This window comes from Schistocerca piceifrons, chromosome 3 (genome assembly GCF_021461385.2).
Source record: "Schistocerca piceifrons isolate TAMUIC-IGC-003096 chromosome 3, iqSchPice1.1, whole genome shotgun sequence".
Classification (NCBI taxonomy): domain Eukaryota; kingdom Metazoa; phylum Arthropoda; class Insecta; order Orthoptera; family Acrididae; genus Schistocerca; species Schistocerca piceifrons.
The window spans coordinates 232,360,056-232,382,503 of NC_060140.1; the positions used below are offsets into that span (position 1 = coordinate 232,360,056).

The window sequence follows — 22,448 nt, forward strand, 5'->3', positions numbered from 1 at the left end:
AACCTTTACTTCTTGCCAAATTTTAGGTTTTAATAAGTGAGTTTGCCAGTGTCAAAATAGGTGAAGCTTACCGTTTCTACATCTCCAAGAGACTATGTGACATAAATTTGAACTTGATGTGTCTAACCGTTCCTGAATAAAAAGGTTCTTAACAGTCAGACTGACAGACGGACAACAAAGCTATCCTGTAAGGGTTCCGCTTGAACAGACTGAGGTACGGAACCCAAAAGGCGTCGAAACTAATATTGATCATCAAAATAAGAAAAAAAGTCCACCAAACGTGTCCGGTAAAGCATGCTTACTGCAACATACGCCCTGCGGCAGAGCATTTGCCGATTTGAAACTTCCTGGCGGATTAAAACTATGTGCCTGACCAGCACTCGAACTGGGACCTTTGCCTTTCACTGGGAAGTGCTCTTTTAATCAGCCAGGAAGTTTCAAATCGGTGCACAATCCACGCAAAATGAAATTCCATCATAGAAACAATTCCCTAGCCTGCGGCTAAGCCATGACTCCGTAGTGTCGCTTCTTCGCTGTGAGAGCGGGTCATAAGTCGTGCGTGGATAGTTCGGTCGACAGAGCAATTGCCCACGAAAGGCTTTCGGTCCGTGCACAGTCAACCGTCTTAATAATGGATACCATACGACGGTGTACTGGCGACAAGTTTCTTCTCAGTTACGATGATAGGAACGTAAGGGAAACACAGTAACTCAGCGGAGAAAAATCTCCAGCCCGGCCGGGAATCGAACCCCGATCCTTTCTGTTGGCAATCTGCGGCGCTGCCGCGCAGATACTGAGGCGGGCAATAGCTCCTAGGTTCAGATCCCTGTGCGGCTTACAGTTTTAATTAGCAGCAGAGAGAAAGCGTGAGTCATCCTCATGTTTGGATGGATGGTGCTTTATTGACAGTGGCTGTACTTCGAAGACTGCATGGTTCCTTGGGCGGGAGGGCAGAGGTATAAATTGCTGTGAATGGTCGTCACGTTCAACGAGTATCATAAATGTTGTCGAGGGGACTTTAAATCCTGATCTTCCTTCGGCCATGATTTGGTTTAAGCAGTTATCCAGACGTCACACTACCCTATCATTTACAAGCATAATGTTTAGCCGCTGCTGATCTACAGCGAGTGATTCTACAGGTTTGTATATTTATTGCCTGGATTGATCCATTACGCAACTATGACCATGAACACTTAAATGGTACTTCAAGAAGGAAAACATTCGACGTAGTGTAATATATAATACGTGCCCATATTACTTACCTGTAGTTCTAGCGCAGGCTGTGTAAATGAAGCATGAGGCTCACATGAAAACTGCTGCTCGCGTCCATAGTGTACCGACACAGAGGCAGGAACCATAACGGATTATTCTTTGAGGCTCACATTCCAGCATGCTTAAATGAGCGGCGTGGCCAACGGCCTTGCCGCAGTAGTAAGACCGGTTTCAGTCAGATCACCGAAGTTAAGCGCTGTCAGGCTTGGCTGGCACTTGGATGGGTGACCGCCCGCATCTGCCGAGCGCTGTGCAGGGTGCATGCAACCCTTGTGGCGTGAGTTGAACTATTTGGTTGAGAAGTAGCGGGTCCGGTCACGTAAATTCACAACGGCTGGGAGTGCGGTGTGCTGACCACATGCTCCTCCAAAGATGCCTGTGGGCTGACGATGACCCAGCTCTGGCGGAGTCTTAGTTTTTTATACGAGAACCCTGTGCGGTGGCACTGGTGAAGCCACATCTTTACTGGAAGTATCAATACTCCCAAACGGCCGGCCGCTGTGGCCGAGCGGTTCTAGGCGCTTCAGTCCGGAACCGCGCTGCTGCCACGGTCGCAGGTTCGAATCCTGCCGCGGGCATGGATGTGTGTGATGTCCTTACGTTAGTTAGGTTGAAGTAGTTCTAAGTCTAGGGGACTGATGACCTCAGATGTTAAGTCCTATACTGCTTTGAACTCCCAAACGTACCTATTTCCGCCGTTTCCTGCTTCATACGTAAAAGTGTTCAGGTGGAAGGTAGGTTTGAACACCACAGTACTTCACTGAGCTGGGCTCTGCTAGACGTGACTCTTATCATGCCATCCTCCGTGAGAACTGGTCATGTAGCCCATTATAGGATGACCTGCTGTGTAACAGGAACTGGAAATCGTGTTCAAAGTACTCCCAACTGCTTACTCATTTGCCCTAGTCCCATCTCGCTGAAAATAGAGTTGTAAGGTATAATAGCCCACTTTCCACTCTTGAATGGGGAATGTAAAATGAACACACAACGTGGGAGTCGAACGAGAATGCAGCTAATCACACAGAAAATACTGTATCAGGTGCCAGCAAAAGAACCCTAGAGAACGATATGCGCTTGGTTAATACTTCCGTAACTATTGTACTGGTGTTTACTATTCTCAAGCTCCTGAAGAACTGAAAAATTTTAGATATAAACATCGGATTTTCATTCTTAATTTAAAAGGCTGCCTTACGGTACACTCCTTTTTTCCGTACAGGAGTTCCATAAAGTAGTTGAGACCCTCGTTCTGTAACAATTACTTATTGTGTATAGTATCGTAAACACTACGTGTTATTTTAATTTCCTCTGTCTTCTGCTTTGGTTTTTTAATTTTCTTTCCGTAAAATATGTCGAGTTTTGTCGATGGCCAAGTAGCTTCGGCTAAGATAGTCTCACGGAACCTGAGGAATTAAGATTATGAACCTGGGATCGAACTGGAACCTCTTCACTTCCAGCCGGCCGGGGTGGCCGAGCGGTTCTAGGCGCTACAGTACGGAACCGCGCGACCGCTACGGTCGCAGGTTCGAATCCTGCCTCTGGCATGGATGCGTGTGATGTCCTTAGGTTAGCTAGGTTTAAGTAGTTCTAAGTTCTAGGGGACTGATGACCTTAGAAGTTAGGTCCCATAGTGCTCAGAGCCATTTGAACCATTTCTTCACTTCCAGGCTTAGCCAAGTACTCAAGAGCAAACTTTAAACGTATTAGAACGTAAATAGCCTGTACTCCAGAAGTGAGCAACAAGACTGGACATTTTATGTATCTCAACAATGTAAATAGTCAAATTAGCACTCTCATATCTGCTCTCAGAAAAGAAAACTGTCAGTATCAATTCTGCGAATCCTGACTTCACCCCGAAATGGACGCGAACCTGCTTTTATTGCCAAGCAGTTGCCCATAATCCACAAACTGTATTAGCAAATGCTAGTGGCGAATGATGGTGTGCGATGGGTGGAATCTAGCGAACTGCGTGGTACCTAGAATGAATTTTACATTTGGAGGATATAAGCGTAGCTGTTCCTCTGTTATAAGTTGTGGCAGTAGGTCATACGGGACATTGCTAGTCAAGGTTTAAAACATTTATTGACTTGGTAGGTAACTCTCGAGTTAAATTGATTTAAAACACGTGGATCCGCAGATGTGAAACTGCCTTTAAATTGGGTATTGGTATAGTAGCGTAAGCCGGAGTAGTAGAATGAAATGAAACGTCACACAATAAATGAGCGAACATGCACTTGTATTAAAAAGAAAGAAGTCTTCACAACGGTTTGTTAAAATTTTCGATATCTCAAGTACTCCGCGTCAAATTACGTATCTCAGTCCTCAGCAGAGCGCGAAGAATTTTTTAACGTTATATGAACTACAGCGTAGAGCATAAATCCTTTCTGCCATTACAGCGGTGAAGGCTACAGATATATTGTTTTGCGATAATGATGTAAAATGCAATGATATATTTCGTCTTAGTCTTGCATTCTGGTACTGGTATAACGGTTGAGGTTAAAAAAATTGAAATTATTTTATTTTCAAGTTTGGCAGGGTCCATGAGAAAAAGATTTCAAGTATGTGCACCTTCATATCTGAGCAAAGCTTTTATACGAGACAAAGATAAACAGTTGAAATAGTCTACACCGAAATTAGCACAAGATACTGTTTCAGTGGAAAACTACGCGACAAAAATATATCACTGTAATTGTCTTCCTAATATATTCAGATACACCAAAATTTATCATACGATTCTGCTCAAAAATGAAACTTGAACCCATATGTTTTTATTAATCGTAGTCATCGATTGTGGATCTTCGTATTTTTCACGGTTGAAATTACAAGGATGTTTTGTCGTGTATGATAAACTTTGCTTATTCACTGATATTATGGGCGCAGCACTTTTCGTTCATTAGCGACGACAGTTTAATGCCACCTTTCCCAAACAATATGCAGTAAGAACCCCTGGTTCTATGATCTTCCAGCGAGATTTCAAGGAAAAATTGAAGATAATATGTAGCAAGGAATTAATTCAGTTAAATTATCCCTGCTAATGAAAACTGATATGTATTTTATTGACGAATAAGCTTTTCAGGTATTCCTAGCGGCAAACGGCAACGTACGTTAGACTTCGCTGTGGATTCGCAGTGGTTGAGGAAACAGTAACATCATACTAATTTGTCTGAGAAACAAATTACTTTCTTCACCGTTTTATGATTTCAGAGGTTTGGCAGTTGTTGCTCTTTCTACCTTCCTTTGTTGCGACAGCACGGCACGGCTGAAATAAAGTGTTAAAGTTTCAGAAGAGTATGACCAAATCAGTGCCAAATCAATACCTCCCGGTGCTACTTTGAGCTTCGGACGGCCACGTCAGGTATCTGATTTTCTGCTTCGAGATGAAGGTCACGATGTAACTTCGGGTGACGCTATACAATTTGTTTCTTTTTTCCAATTTAATCTCGAACTTCCAAATTTTTTATCGAGTTGTATACAGTGCTTATGTCAGCAACTGAGACGTCAGTGTTCTGCTACACAGAAAAACAAGATTCGTGCCACGATAATCCCAACGGTATTTTTTTTTTTATGGGAGGACTGAAACGGAATCTTTTCTGCATCCGGAGACAATGGTTTCTAGTATAAATTTCAGTTGTTACGGCTACGATAGCCTCGCTTTCGTCAGAACTAAATTATCGTATAAATAGCTACTGCATCAAAAATAGAACTTACACAGTGTTACAAATTAGCCACAAAATTCAATTGCTAGAAAAAATATTGATTTAAGATATAAACGATCGCCAGTAAAAAATAAAACAAAAATAAAATTTATTTGGCATCGTCACTTTCCACTCACAACGAAAATATAGAAAAATTTCCCAAACAAACGGAATAAAATAGACTCAGCTGCTCCTCATTTGGTAGTCGCAGTACCACTCCTGGAATACGTCCTCCTGAGACCACACTTAATGAGACAATCCCAATTAAAAGTATGGAAAGCAGAGCACGTAGATTCTCCTTGCATACTAAAACAACACACACGACCATAACCATTCTTATCCACCTGCTTCTTCGTTTCGCATGGATAGTGTATGTGTCGAACAGCTTCCTGGGATGACCGTTAGAGAACTCTGCTATCGTGTTGAACCTAAGGCTTTGTACATAGATCTAACTGGACCAAGGAGCAAACTCCTATCCTAGTACAGAGATGTCCTCTTTGTCATTTCTGCACCCATAAAGGATCTGTTTCTCTCGCTCGTCAGGCAAGACACGTTTACGACGATTCTTTATTTTACAAACAGTTAAGTTGCGCAAAAGCTTCACCTACAGTAGTGGTGATGAATCAAACACCAGATAGGTAATTATACTTTCTCATGGCCTATGGGAAACTTGTTTAGGTTATACCATTTCCCACAACAGATGAGCTGTAGTTTTTCGATGGTTCTGCCGCAGTTTCCCCCTGAAGCATATTTACTATTCTTAACCGGTCTAGAATGTTTAATACTCGATGGTGGTATTCGACCAGGTACGACGCACGGACCTGCAGTTCAATGTGGATTTCGTACTACGGTGCAGAGGTAAAAGACATTTTAACTGCGAGAGAAAAGAAATCATTGACCCCACTCAGAACCGATTTCCTTACCTTTGGATTTGTGTACAGAAGTGAGCGAATGCAGCTACCTTCGTAAGCAACACCTAAAAGGCCGAATAATTGTGAGTGCTGTCGGCCTGTAGCAGGCGAAGCCTCCTGGTGTGAATGTTGTGGTCTTCAGCTCCAAGACACGTTTCATGCAAGTCTCTACGCTAGTGAATGCTCTGCAAGTCTGTTCGTCTCTGCATTACTGCAGCAACTTACATCCACTTTAAACAGCTTACTGTATCGAAGCATCGGTCTCCCTCTACAACCTCCCCCCCTCACCCCACCTCACCCCCACCCCACCCCACATATTTCCCTTAATTACCAAATTAACAATTCCTTGATGCCTCAGGATGTGTCCTGAAAAACGAAATGACCGTATGGCGTTGTTGGCCGGGAGACCCCACCTGGGGAAGTTCGGCCGCCGAGGTGCAAATCTTTTCAGTTGACGTCACATTGGGTGACTTAGTGGTGGTGGTGATGAACTGATATTGAGGACAACCCAGCCAGTCCCCTATCAGAGAAAATCACCGAACCCGAGCCCGCAGCATGGCAGTCAGAAGAGGCGAACACTCAATTCAGGGAGTGCGCAGGATGTGTGTATTAACGTAAGACTTCTTTCAGTCAAGTTCTCCCACAAATTTCTTTTTCCCAAATTCGATTCAGTGCTGCTTCATTAGTTTTTCTGTCAACCAACCTGAGCTTCAGCATTCACACATCGCATCATGCAGGATGTACATAACTGTACTTCGGCTTACACCATGTTGGCGGGCGACTTGCCTAGAGCTTGTTTCGGGTTCGTCTCAATGTCCTGTTGAACCCCCGTCCTCCAAATCTGGGGTACGCGCAGGCTGCCATCTCCCTGCACATTCGCCTGTCTGAGAGAACCCATTATCACACAAACGCCCAAAAAGGTCATGAAATGTTGTGTGATGCTGTTGGTGTCCGTGAGGGTACTTGTTTTGGTACTGCCGCGCCATCTCTCGACTGTTTTCGTCTGCTTGGCCGTACACAAACGCCATCTCGGCTTGTTCGCGACTTGAATACAGGACAGCTGGCCGGAGTGGCCGAGCGGTTCTAGGCACTACAATCTGGAACCGCGCGACCGCTGCGGTCGCAGGTTCGAATCCTGCCTCGGGCATGGATGTGTGTGATATCCTTAGGTTAGTTAGCTGTCAGTAGTTCTAAGTTCTACGGGACTGATGACCTCAGAAGTTAAATCCCCTAGTGATCACAGGCATTTGAACCAATACAGGACTATTCTGCTGCACAGTACGCTGCGTCAATCGTCAATCACACAGCCTGCAACACACAAAGAACACAGGGTACGTGATCAGAGGAACTTTCATTCGCCAGCGCCATCTTACCATGGCAACGATGCATTTCAGGACACCTTTTCAAGGGACCTTTTTTCCTCCATTTCCAGTCAGGAAAGCGCCCTGTAGTTTGTCGATTTTATTAATGTTCACCCTGTAGAAGAAGACTGAAACGACAAATGAAAATTTGTGCCAAGGGTGGAATTCGAATCAGAGTCTCTTGCTTACTAAACAGATGCGCCAACTACGAATGCGCTACGGTCGCAGGTTCGAATCCTGCCTCGGGCATGGATGTGTGTGATGTCCTTAGGTTAGTTAGGTTTAAATAGTTGTCAGTTCTAGGGGACTTATGACCTCAGATGTTAAGTCCCATAGTGCTCAGAGCCATTTTTGAACTACGAATGGCATTGCAGAGGCTCTCCAACTGTACTGGAATAGCATCTCAGCAGCGAACGAAACGGGGATCGTGCCTGAAATCCAGACATAGGTGCCTTAATCAAATGACTCTACGGTCGAAGAGACGGGAATTTGAGTTGGGGAGGGAGGCTCCCTAGGGAAGTCCGTACAGGATGATGTAGTGGTTAGCATATCTGCCAAGTGAGCAGGTGGCCCGGCTTCGAATCCCGGGTTTTGTAAAAATTTTCATTCGTCGCTTCAGTCTGCATATAAACGTTGCAGTTTTTATTTCCTCTCCCTTTTATTTCCTTTCCCTAAACTTCAGTTCTCTTTCCTAATTTCAGCTTGGTTTCCTTTAGTGCTTGGAAGGGTATAGGAGAAAGGCTGAACCCTGCTGTCTCACTGCCTTCTCATCCAGTGCCTCCTTCGGCTCGGACGTGTGTAAATCGCCTGCTGCATCGGGCAGCCAGCTAGGCAGCAGACGTAGCAGTAAAAGCGCAGGCGCGCCCATTACGCCGGCCCATAAATAACGTCCCTCCACGCCACGCCGGCTTCCTCGTCTTCCCACTCCTTGTTTTTTGCCGCGCCTCCGGCTGCAGCGGCGGGAGCGTGTTTGCAAACGCCTGCTGCACTTAACGTCATCCGTCAAATGGGCCCGCCGCCCGGCGTCCTTGCCCCGCCTCTGCAATCCGCGCCGGATGACTTGTTACGCCGATGTTGCTGGCACAACCCAAGCATTTTTCCCCGTCGCTTCAGCAGTTCAGCATTGGAGAAGCTGGGGCATTTTATGAGGTCATTTATCAGCGCTGTCAGTGTGCAGTCGTAGAATTCCCTAAAGGAGCTATCTGCTACAGCATTACGAGACTTATCAACTCATTGAGCGCAACGTCCAAGCCTAAAGACAATGTGGAATACTACGTGTTGTGCTGCTGGCAAGATATACAATGTGTCCCAAAACAGTGCACGCATTCTTTGAAACTTAATCTCTCTTTAATTAAAGCTCATGGCAATTTTTTGGGTAATAATTCAAAAATGGTTCAAATGGCTCTGAGCGCTATGGGACTTAACATCTATGGTCATCAGTCCCCTAGAACTTAGAACTACTTAAACCTAACTAACCTAAGGACATCACACAACACCCAGTCATCACGAGGCAGAGAGAATCCCTGACCCCGCCGGGAATCGAACCCGGGAACCCGGGAATCCGGGCGTGGGAAGCGAGAACGCTCCGCACGACCACGAGCTGCGGACTAATAATTCAAAAGGCAGTGAAAACTTTCAACGCTACCTGACTTTATCGTTTCAAGTGGGTCCTAAAGTATTACTGCAAAATAGAGAACGTCAGGTTCGACGATGTCGAAGAGTTGAATTTATCTCACCTTCACGATTAACAATTACAAGACTCTAAGACAAATCCGACCAAAATTGATGGAACGGTGCATATTTGAAGAAGAGTCATTCAACAGACGACGGAAGTATTGATGTAGTGATTCAGGAGGTTACCCACTCTCGGAAGTCTATGGAAATGAAATGGGCGTTTGGCGTCATTGGCCGGGAGGCCCCTTGCGGGGCAGGTCCTGCCGCCTTGGTGCAGGTCTTATTACATTCGACGCCACATTGGGCGACCTGCGAGCCAGATGGGGATGAAAATGATGATGGAGACAACATAACACCCAGTCCCTGAGCGGAGAAAATCTCCGACCCAGCCGGGAATCGAACCCGGGCCCATAGGACGCTGACCACTCAGCTATCGGGGCGGACTCGAAAGTCTGAGGCAATGCTATCGTGAGACTGGGATCAGCAAAACCAGTGTTCACAGTATTTTACGGAAACGGAGATGGGAGCCTTACATTCCGACACTTCACACGCTGAACGAGAATGATCCCGATAGACGAACCTAATTTTGTATTTCAACAACTTGTCTAACGAAGGTGAACGTTTCCAGGACTGAATTCTTTGGTCCGAAGAAGCAGCCTTTAGACATAATGAAACAGTCAACCACCATAATTTCATGTACTTGTGTAACAAAATCCATACATAATCGAAGAAAGGCGTGTTAATTGACTGGGAGTATCATTCTGGCGTGGTCTGTCGGCTGGAGTGTTAATTCGGCCGTTCTTCTAGGAAGAAACTGTCACAGGTTCCCCTTACCAAGAAATCTTACATAAATGGCTCTGAGCACTATGCGACTTGTCTTCTGAGGTCATCAGTCACCTAGAACTTTGAACTAATTAAACCTAACTAACCTAAGGACATCACACACATCCATGCCCGAGGCAGGATTCGAACCTGCGACCGTAGCGGTCGCTCGGCTTCAGACTGTAGCGCCTAGAACCGCACGGCCACTCCGGCCGGCAAATCTTAACGAAATTATTGACAACGAAGATTCTTACTTTCTGCAGGATGGGGCACAACCTAAATTACAACTTGATGCGAGGGAATTTCTCAATTCCTATTCTATTTGACATGGATGCGACGAAAAGCAAATTCTAGCAGTGAACTCCACAAAATCACAGATCGTGAATGATTTTTCTATCAGAAACAATAGAACTGCAATGTCGCTCACATGTAAATCGTTGTCGACAATGCATTGCGGTGGATGGTGGTTATTTTGAGCATATGCAGTCATTAGTACACCTTAATATGAACGATACCAAAAACTTCTCATTTCTATCTGCTTTAATCAAATATATTCAGTTCCAAAGAGTGTATACATTACTTGGGACACCCTGCGGAGTTGTGATGTGACAGACCGTTATATCCCATCGTATTCGGAGATGGGGCGTACATAATTTTTTGTCGGATGAGGCGGCATATAAGTTGTTATATCTGAATAACAAAGAGCTCGTCGCCCAGTCCTTTGAAAGCCCAAAGGATGTCGATCGGCCGCCGTATCATCCTTTACCATGCTAGGGAGAGGCATGTGTTCGACACCGCTTTCCAGAGTCTATGTCGCAGTCAAGTTTCTCCTCTGCTGGCATCATGAGGCTGAGCGTACTCCGTAACAGTACTTTCGCCAAGGAAAAATCCTTGGCAGTAACGAGAGTCGAAGTCGGGTCTTACGCTTATCACTCAGCTACGGAGATGGACACACTGAAAATTGCACAGAGTGATGTCAGTTAATTTATATAACACATTTAGTTAATTTATATAACACATTTATTTTATAGTAAATTATGTAATTCATGATAGGAAAATATAATGGAAATAAGTGTTGAAAAACAAAGAGGAATGGCGTCCCCTAATTGATGGTTTGACACGGGAAATTGGATTAAGCATTGAATCTCGAGACGGGAAGTCTTGAAGGCCTCGTTTCACACATCAACTATTTAGCTTCTTTCAGGTTCGACAATTCGTTGCATTGCAGATTAAGCATTCGTGGCGGTTTTCGCCGATAACATTTCACGTAACTGACTTCATCGTCATTGGCTCCATTCATTTCATTTCGCGGAGTTTAATCCATACTACTGTATAAAGACAAGTTGCTGTTTAATGTTGATAACAAAAATCTCGAAACGTTAATGACCGATTTACTTCAATTTTTTTAAACGACATTGTATAGGTTTTCTGTTAAAACAGACTGTGAGAAATAAAATATAAGGCTGTGTTGTCAAGATGTGCGGTTTCAATTCCTTTTTTACAGTCAGTTTCATCAACTATAGGAGGGCATGTAAACTATTAGGTAAAATGTTTCTCCCATATGTATTCTTTCTTCTTATACACATTTTCAAACAAAAATTGTATAAACAACAACTTACTGCTATGTTTTTCCTTCGCCTTCGGTTTTACAAAAAAAAAATGGTTCAAATGGCTCTGAGCACTATGGGACTTAACATCTGAGGTCATCAGTCCCCTAGAACTTAAAACTGCTTAAACCTAACTAACCTAAGGACATCACACACATCCATGCCCGAGGCAGGATTCGAACCTGCGACCGTAGCGGTCGCGCGGTTCCAGACTGAAGCGCCTAGAACCGCTCGGCCACTCGGGCCGGCTCGGTTTTACAGGGAAGTTATTTTTATGGCTTATGGGTTTATGATTAAGACACTACTATCGAGGCCGGCCGATGTGGCCGTGCGGTTCTGGGCGCTTCAGTCTGGAAGCGCGTGACCGCTACGGTCGCAGGTTCGAATCCTGCCTCGGGCATGGATGTGTGTGATGTCCTTAGGTTAGTTAGGTTTCAGTAGTTCTAAGTTATAGGGGACTGATGACCACAGATGTTAAGTCCCATAGTGCTCAGAGCCATTTGAACCATTTGAACTACTATCGAATCTGATTGGCCCGAACTTTGTAATCCTACCCATCCACAAATGAAAATTATGCAAAATACTGTCATTGGAGCTACTATCCCCACAGTTGCTGTTCAGGTCTTTTTCATATCCCGTATACCAACGATCCCAACCGATTTAGTCACTGATTTTAAGCGAATTCAGTTCCCAATTAAGGTTTCGTTTGCAACAACAATAAACAAGGCTGAAGCTCAGAAAGAGGAGGAAGAGTACCGAGAGGCGAATAGCTCATCACACAAGAGGGCATGAAATATTAGTTCACTTTACTACATAAATGAGTAACAGATTTACTTAATTTTGGCACCCTTCTTTTCCGCAGGAATGCTAGATACTTTAAAACCGTCATTATGAAGGCATCACTTGATGCACTTAGCAACAAAGTTTCCTTACAGTGCTTATTCGATATTTACAACACTGCAATGCATCAGAAACTTAACTGATTGTTGGTCCTACTCTTAGATGTTAACTGCTGTAGTTGACGTCACGAACTTTGGCGAAACTCTTGCATGCTCAACACTATATTGACCGGAGTGTAAGGGCGCTGCTATGCCGAAATGAAGGCGAGTCTTCTGGACTGTTCCCCATTGGTTGTTGCGAATTGCAGCGAGTGCTCGTTAATGTTTGTTGTATCGATTTGCATCGTCGACTTTGGTGTGGCACTGCGATCTACGGACAATACCACAAAAAGTAATTGCGGAAATCTTATCCTGGTAGCTGGGCGACCGTGTGAGTGGTGTGTGGTCGCACTTGTTACTAAATATACTGGGCCGCGCGCCACTAATTCATTCCGGGAATGGGCGCCCGCCTTATGGCCTTTCCGTGTCCCGCCAGACAAGTGGCGGGCAGAAAGGAAGGAAGAAAGGATAGCCACTAAAGCAGAGCGCCTGCCGTGTGATGTAAGGCCGGGAACACTCTCATTAACCCACATTCTCCTCACCTCTCTGAAGCTGCCAGGCGCGACGGCGATACGGGAGTTCCTCGCGTTCTGCTCCTAGAGTGGAGTGACGCTTCGACCCGACCTTCTGCCTCAACAGCAAGGACACTTCATACTGTCGTACAGTGAGTGCCATTATCGTTTTACCCTATTCCATTATCGTGGGCGAATAGTGCGCGTGAGAATTGAGTGCCTTTACATCAACTAAACCCCTATAAGTTTTTCGTCGTAGTCATTACACGAGAGGTCTAATATGGCCCACTACTATTAACATATAAGTAGATCCCACCCTTCCGTAATTAAAGCCTAGTTTACACGACGACATTGGGTTGCGCTACTCGTTGAGTGGAGTGAGTTACACACAAGTGGTTTCATATATGACAGTAGACACGGCGACACCAATAAATTCAGTTTCGTCGTTTTGCGGGTTCCTGAGTCGTGTCTGAAATGAAAGTTTAGGCAGCTGCTTGACGCGCGAGTTGTGATGGAGTTAAAGCTTGCTGCGTGGAATCGCTGCATAAGAAAAAAATACGAAACGTGTTTCTATTCGTGACTGGATGAAAAAAAGGCGTCAGCTCGGTTGCTCAGCATCCTTGCCGAAATAATTTATAACAGAAGATCCATGAAGTTCTTTTAATTATCTTAGAATGACACCAGAACTGTTCACGTTTCTTCTAAATAAAGTTAATTATGCGATAAGGAATAAAGGTACTGAAATTGTCATATTGCGTGCATTACAATCGAGAACACTCGGCATGCTATAAGATACGGTTTTAGTTGGTGATGACGCTATTTCATTAACACCAATAATTATTAACATTAACAGTAATAATTATTAACATTAGCAACAGTAATTACTCGGAGCAGGCCGCATTAAGAAGAGAATGGTTTGCGAATTACTCTCTTGAAGACAGATCTTTAGAGTGCCAATATTTCAAAGTTCTTACATATGTGAATAAGGAGCACTGCAGCGACGTTTTAAATAGATGGATATTGAATAAAAAATGAAGCTTCTTGAATTTGTATAGCCTTCCCTCCTGTCAACAATATTCCTTAACAAAGAGTTCGCCAACTCGAACGATGGGATTTTAGTCTTGTAGACGAGAGCATTGCCACAGCTAGAATTACACTTGCTTGCATTTTTCTTAATTCAGTTGTATATATGCTTCTAATTCAATAAAATCGCACATGACGGTCTCGGTGGCAGCAATGTTGCTTATTTTTGTAATCAGCACCACTGAAATCCCACGAACACCTATGCAAAGCATAGATATCCAAAACGTAAACATTATTGTCCGTCCCCTGCTTCATATTTCAGTTTGTCTACACTCCACGAGCACACACAACCTCAAAACGCATGCAACTAGTGTCGCCAAAGTTAAAACACGCCGGAAGTGTTCAGTTTCACCAACGAGTTGCGCAAACGCGCGGCGCGTATGCGCGGTGATTTCTTGCTTTAACTGAAATGCTTTAAATATCAGTGGGATTTTGGGTTCATTTATTATGGAATTAGAAAATATTAGCTAGGCTCACAACCTTTATGGAATCGGTCCGTTTAATAATTGCGCAACCACATGATTATTAAACAGTATTCTTTACGTGAAAATCTCATTTAGTGTAATATTCGGACTTCGTCTCTTAATTCCGTAGGTTCAAATTTTGAAATGGTAGTGAATGAACGGTGGAGCAGTATGACACTAAAAATTATGATATGAAACGAATCGATTCCGCTTTAAAGACGATCACATTTAACATTACCTCATTATTTCTCTCATTAATTTGTATCAAAGGTAATTTTTAATAAGTTTGCTGACTCAGTTAATCTGGACATGAATTATTACTCATTTAAGAGAATAGTAGATGTAACTCAAGTTTAATCTGGGCGACATGCAACGAAACAATAAGAAAAGATCAAAAAGAATATTCCTTTTATCTTCCCAAAAGACACGGATATTCTTTCTTTATTACTAATTCATATGGTTCAAATGGCTCAGAGCACTATGGGACTTAACATCTCAGGTCATCAGTCCCCTATTACTAATTATAAAATTATTATTCGTAGATCTCTCTGGGTCTTGTATTGTCTCTGCTTATACTTTTCGTTCTAGCACGGCGATAAAATGAAACTATTTCGTGTTACTGTATTTGAGGGTTTTACTAACAAAATTAAAACATAAAGTTGTGGAGGTAGTAACATAGTCAATATGCGAGAGACAGTAATGTATTCTTTGACTCCTAGAATAGGTAGGCACATAGAATCTTTAGAACAAATGGTTTTCTTGTCCACAAAGTTCAAACTGTGGCACCTGGAGTCTTTTAAACATTTGTCTGTCTTGTTAAAACATATTGTCATGAATATCAAAGATTTATGAAAACTGAAAAGCTACTGCCCCCCCCCTCTCTCTCTCTCTCTCTCTCTCTCTCTCTCTCTCTTTCTTTCCCGCACACATCCAAAGAACTATAATTATACACGCAAGCCTTCTCCGTGAATCAGTCAGGCTGTTAGCGAAAAGGTATCAGAATACCGTAGTTCCTGAGATGGGAATACATACATACAGACAGACAGAAAAACGCGGTGGGATCTTTAAATGTAGTTATATATATAGATAACGAGCTACGCGATACAAGCACGGATTTTTAGTACGTTCGTTTGTATTGGAAACATTATTTTAGGACTGTATGTAGCGAGTAATGGCGTGAAAAGACAATATACACTATGATAAGTACGGATCACAAATGATTTATTTCAAAGTTTATTATGAAATCCTGTTGTAATTTCTCGGTACCGTGAACAAGCTCATTTGTGAAACCCTACTTCGTCGATACCTGAATGAGTACATGACTAGACGAACGTGAGAAATAGCCCATAGCCTCACTCAAATTGACTTTTGATAGCGTAGAACTGACTCCAGTGCGTAAATTTTCACCGTACCACCGTCTTCAAAGAGGCCGTTCGGGAAGTTCCCTTCTAAAGTTGTGAACCATCTGGACACTCTCCGATCAAAAGTGTCAGTACACCTGTTAGCGGACATTAATAAGAGGTGTGTCCATCCTTCGGTTTATGACGCCATGATCTCTGCTGGGGACACTTCAAATGATGCGTTGGAATGCCTGTGGAGGAATGGGAACCTATTCTCACTCATGAACCGAAACTAGACACTGTAGTGATGTTGGAGGCTGGGGTCTGGAGCGAAGTCAACGTTCTTACTCAAGCCAGAGGTGCTCCATTGGGACTCTCGGACTGAGATGCTGCTTTGACAGGGTTCATTATCCCGCTGATACAGTCATCGTCTCTGAACTGCTCTTCTACTGTACATTGCTGTAAAATGTGTTCATATGCTTCCGCGTTTACCGTTTTCTTAAGCTCAATCAGGGGATCACACCCTCACCACGAAAGACGCTCCACATTGTAACACCATCTCCTCCGCACTTCATGTTGGCACGACATAGTGATCGGTAACGTTCTCCAGGCATTCAAGGAACCCAAACCCTTCCATCACATTACCACAGGGAGATTCATCACTCCAAAACACTCGCTTCGAGTCATCCACTGCCCAATGGTGCCGCTTTTCACAGCACCTAAAGCGTCGCTTACCATTGACTACAAAATGTGGGGCTTATGAGGAGATCCTCGACCATTGCACCCTATGTTTTTTTTTTAACCTCCCTGTGCACAGTCATTGTGCTAGCTGCATTGTTGGTAACACTCTAGAACTTGACTGATTCCTGCCGCTGATTTAATGCGATTTTTGACAGACACCCTCCACAATGCTCGACTATCTCTGTCCATCAGCACATGAGGTTTGCCTGGTGTTCGCTTAGTTGTGGCTGTTCTTTCGCGTTCGCTTAGTTGTGGCTGTTCTTTCGCGTTTTCTGTTCAGTCACATTGCCAACAGTCGACTTGGGCGCCTTTTGGAATGGTTGAAATGTCTCTGATGGATTTGTTAGTCAAGTGACATCCAATAATGTCACTGAGATCTTGTGATGGATCCATTCTGCTGTTACTGTTTCTCTACCGACTACACAGTACTTCCCGCCTCCTTTTACACTGTTTAGTCTCCTGTCATCTCGTGATCAAATACTTTTGGTCAATAGTATTCTGTGGAAAAAGACCACTGCAGATTTTAATGTTCCAGCCTCTGATAAACCATATTGTACACATACCTGAAGTTCATTATATTTGTGTTTTTTATTTATTTATTTTTTCATTCAACATGAAAAGAAGCACTGTTAATTCAGAGCTAAGCGTTTCGAGAATCACGCCATCGTCATCTGGCTGGCTGTGTTTAAATCGTCAATCACAATTACTTGCACAATCAAAGTACCTGTCACAAAATAAACAGTGTTCTTGCCTTACTTTAAAATTTTCAACTATTTTCACTATTACGCCACATCATACTAACGCTTGTTTACCAGTATGGCTTGTTTTCTTCAGTTATAACTGATGTCTACAAAAGCAACAAATGCACCAAGAGCACGCATTTAGTCTCATCACAGTGGTGTAATTAAATTCTGTTCGTGTTGCGTTAACCTATTTCGCTGTTTGTGAATTTGGGTGATGCTACTCCTCAGGATTACACGTAGATCCACGAAACCAATGTTTTACCACTAGAGTTGTGGCGATTCGTGAATGAGTCGTTCATTTGAACGACTCTAAATAAAGAATCGTAAGAATCGAATCGTGATACGGACGAATCGCCGTTCAAAAGAATCGTAAGAACGATTGCGTGTTTCCGAGTCGTGACGATTCCAAGTTCCAACGATTCATCGATTCTTAGTACGCTATGTTTCGAAGACAACTTCCGAATCATGCCGAGTCGTGCCGAATGATTATGACTACCAGATGGCAGTCAAGTGGAGGATGCGTGTGAACAAAGGAAGCAATTTTGCACCATCTTTCGCACAAATCGACTCCTCTTTCCTGGCATACTAAAATAAAACAGTAGATGCAATCAAATCAAACGTGACCTTTCATCAATTAAGGCATTACACGTATAAAACGAGAATCACACTTGTAACGTCATATGCATGTTTACTCATAAATAAACTATTTCTGGTTTATCTTATCATGACACAGTTCGATTCTAACCCCATTGACACTTTCAGTCATGTCCTGCCATCTGTGAGTAAGATGTAGAACTTTTTGCATTCCGTAAGAATCGAGCCATCGCAGACTAGAATGAATCGTGAACGAATCGTAGGAATCGATTCGCAATGTGAGATTGAATCGTAGGAATCGAATCGGGAAAAAGAATCGTGTTGCCCAACTCTATTTACCACTAGTCAGTACTCTGCATCCGCCTCCGGCATTGTTGACAGAAGCATGGCAGCATTGTTAGTATCTACTTCTAACTCATTGTCACACAGAGAAAATGACAGTGTGAAGGAAGTTTTGCTCATCGCTCCCCTACGCAAGTAGGCAGTCGTTATTTTTTGTCAGTTTTACTTCTGTGACGCGTACCTTAGACGGTGGAACTCGGGGAGGCCAACGAAACGACCAACCTGGAGCTGTAGTGTCCAGACAACGCCTGGAACCTGCTTGCGACGCGAAGATGGTCCGCGGAGAAGTGCTCCAGCGCCTGAAGGCGAAATTTATGCGGTACTTGTTATGCTAAGCACGCCATTACTTTCTCTCGGGAGACGCCGTCCGTAGCATTTCGTTACAGAAGCTCCATCGCAGATAATGGGTTTATGTCATTACTGCTCTGCTAATGCCAGTTAAGTGGCGCGGTGGTTTCGTTGTCCTGCCATGGAATGGAACTCCAGCAACAACATACGGGCAATCTCTCTCTCTCTCTCTCTCTCTCTCTCTCTCTCTCTCTCTCTCTCTCTGTGTGTGTGTGTGTGTGTGTGTGTGTGTGTGTGTGTGTGTGTGTTTTCTGAACAGCATTATCGACTCGGTCATTTTTTCTTGTCTTCCACCTCTGCCTGTGTGTATGCGTCATAGGTAGGATTCAAGGGAGGTAGCTAGTTAGTACCCATGTCTGACAAAGGAGAGCTCATATCATCATCGTTCAGGCCACGGTAAGTGAAACATTGTGGTTTTCAGAACAGGCTTCTATTGACTCTTTTTATTTACAGCTATACCTAATTCACTACCAGTACGTCCCTTGGAATTCTTCCAGAGTCTACCTTGGAGCATTTATCGCGTTAGAAAACATTGTGTTGACTTTCTTATTTATGCTGAGCGTAGACTGTCTCCTTCTCCCAGTATTGTAAATCCTAAATACCTTTTTGCTTTGAGATATTTGGTTTACGTTCTGGGAGAACGCTAGCAGGAGTAACGTAAAGTCCTCCTGCAGCTTTTGCAATGCATCATGAAAACTAAGTAAGCAACGAAATATAAAGATTAAGAAGAAACAAAAGCACAAAATCCATTACTATAATATGAGTAAACGCTGTGACAATAGGTTAACTTGCAGAGTTAGGAGACATCGTACCAAATACTGTCCAATTTGCGCTTTAGACCGTCGAAATGCCGAGCTGGTTGGAAAACCCTGCCCATATTGCTCCATTGTTCTGAATTTCTCAGTTGGGGAGAGACCCAGTCACCTTGCTGGCCAATGTAGGGTTTGGCAAGCGCGAAGACAAGGTTTGACAGGCATGAAGACAAGCAGTAAAAACTGTCGCCTTGTGCGGGCGGGCATTATCTAGCTGAAGTGTAAGCTCAGCATGGCTTACCATGAAGGGCAAGGGAAGCGACTGTAAAATACCGTCGACGTACAGCAGTGCTGTAAAGGTGCTGCGGATGACAACCAAAGAGGTCCTGCTATGAAAAGAAATGCCACGCCGGACCATCACTCCTGATTGTCAGGCCATATGGTAGGCAACAGGCAGGGTGGCATCCCGTTGCTACCCGAGGAATCTCCAGACACGTCTCGGCCTGGGATCTCATTGATTGGAGTAGACTTGACTTCAGTGACTAGTCCCACTGCAAACTGAGTTCCGATTACCAGGCCCGGGCTGTGCATCGACGATCTTCTACGCCCCGTTTTGTTGCCCTTCGTGGAAAGCCATCCTGGCTTACAGTTTAGCAATATAATGTCCAACCGCGCATGGCGTGACTTTCTACTGCTTGTCTTCATGCTTGCCAAACCGCACTTCGGCCAGCAAGGTCGCTGGATCTGTCCTCAGTTGACAAAGTCTGAAGCTTTGGGTCAGGGTCCTGCAACCATATTGGGGTTTTGACCTCGTTGATCCGTCAGTTATGGCGGTTCACAAACAACTCAAGTGCACATGTTATTCCAAAAACGTTATCGTGGAAGTAGGGGCCAGGAGGTGCTGGTGAAATAACACACATTGCTAAGGTTATCTTTTTATTTTAAAAGGGTTTCTCAATAATAATCTTTATGGAAAGGAGATTGCCAGGTATGACGTTAATAACTTCCCAATAGTAAGATTTTAACTTGACACACACACACACACACACACACACACACACACACACACACACACACACACACACACATATATATATATATATATATATATATATATATATATATATATATATAACAATTAAAAAAAACTCTTTTAAATAGCTGGCAAATTTTCTCTATGTAAAGGATATTGCAAGGTATGACGTTAACAACTTCCCAATAGCAAGATTTTAAACTATCTATATCTATAATAGAAAAATTAAAAAAAAACTACTTTAAATAGCTAGTTTGTACCAAAGCTAAATTAGTTGTCTCTCGCCAGTTAAATAACTTGTATTACACCTGTCAGTTGTTACAAGATAAAACCTTCACATTAAAGGCAATTACCCAAAAAATTTTCCTTAGCTTGGTGAGGGAGTGACACGTGTAAAGGGGCCCAAATCACAATAGGCGGAATAGTTATTGGTGGTCTACAGGGCCACCGCAGATCAGCCCCAAAACTTCCACTACAAGCCATCACCTCCCCGAGTTACTCAAAACCAGAAGATGTAGCAAGGGCGGTGTCTGCACAGACTCCGAACCACAGAGACCCGCGACACCAACCCTAAATTACCCAATCGAGGTGTGAATGAAAACGGCCCGACCAAGAAGCAATTACCACATTCTTGCGGACAGGCAAACGAAAACTGTGGTGGGATGACCCCAACAGAACCACTGGAGAACAACTCGTAAACTTCACTAGAACTTGAAAATCTCATATATATACGAGGGCCGTTCAGAAAGTAACCTCCGGTTGATTTAAAAAAAATACACCAAGTTAAATAAAAATATTTTAATATATACATCTTACAACTACATCTTTGCACTATTTTTCTACATAGTCTCCATAGCGATTGAGGCACTTATCGTATCTCTTCACAAGCTTTGAAATTCCTTCTGCATAAAAATCACCCGCTTGTGCCTGGAGCCAGCCTGTGACCGCATCTTTGAGCTCTTCGTCGTCATCAAACCGCTGTGACCCGAGCCATTTCTTCAAATGCATGAAGAGGTGATAATCACTTGGCGCCAGGTCTGGGCTGTAAGGTGGATGGTTGATAACGTCACACTTGAAGGACTCAAGAAGGGCCGTTGTTCTGCGAGCAGAGTGAGGACGGGCGTTATCGTGCAAAAAAAACGATACCGGAAGTCAGCATACCACGGCGTTTGTTCTGTATAGCCCGTCGTAACTTTTTTATTGTTTCACAGTACATGTCTTGATTAATGGTCGTACCACGTTCCATGAATTCTACCAACAACACCCCTTTGGCATCCCAAAACACCGTTGCCATCAGTTTTCTGGCAGAAAAATCTTGCGAGGCTTTTCTTGGTTTGGTAGGCGAATTTGAATGCGCCCACATCTTTGATTGTTCTTTAGTCTCAGGGTTCACGTACTTAATCCAGGTTTCGTCACCGGTCACGATTCTGTTTAACAATGGTTCTCCTTCGTCCTCATAACGTGACAGAAAGTCTAATGCAGAAGCCATTCTTTGAGTTTTGTGGTGGTCGGTAAGAATTTTGGGCACCCATCGTGCACAGAACTTACGGTAACCCAATCTTGCTGTCACTATCTTGTACAAGAGAGTCTTAGAAATCTGTGGAAAACCAGTAGACAACTCCGACATTGAGAAACGTCGATTTTCACGAACTTTTGCATCAACTGTCTGAACGAGTTCGTCAGTCACCAATGATGGTCTACCACTCCTCTCTTCATCATGAACGTTTTCTCGTCCACTTTTAAATAAACGTACCCATTCACGGACAACTCCTTCACTCATAACTCTTGGTCTGTACACGGCACAAAGCTCACGATGAATAGCTGCTGCAGAATATCCTTTGGCTGTAAAAAACCTTATGACAGCACGCACTTCACATTTGGCGGCGTTTTCTATTGCAGCACACATTTCAAACTGCCACAAAAACTAAACTAGCGCAGGTACGACGTTCACTCGACCACGGCTTGATGCCGACTGACCTGTTGAGTGCGTGAACGCACAGATGGCGTCGCTACTCCACCCACAACCCGCACTGTGACCAATCGGAGGTTACTTTCTGAACCGCCCTCGTATATATATATATATATATATATATATATAAATTGTAATCATTTGCTTGTCTGTACATGGACATATGCTCACTTCTTTTCTGCCTCGCATTTCATGTAATCACAGCAGCACGACAACAGTCTATAGTGAGTAGCTTACTGTATTGAACTTT

General features: G+C 43.6%; 1 protein-coding gene across 3 annotated transcripts in view; it reads left to right on the forward strand.

Moving 5' to 3' along the window:
• Nucleotides 1-22,448, forward strand: part of LOC124787819 (transmembrane ascorbate-dependent reductase CYB561) — a 283,476-nt gene that overhangs the window by 242,178 nt on the left and 18,850 nt on the right. The gene's annotated exons all lie outside the window — the stretch shown is intronic.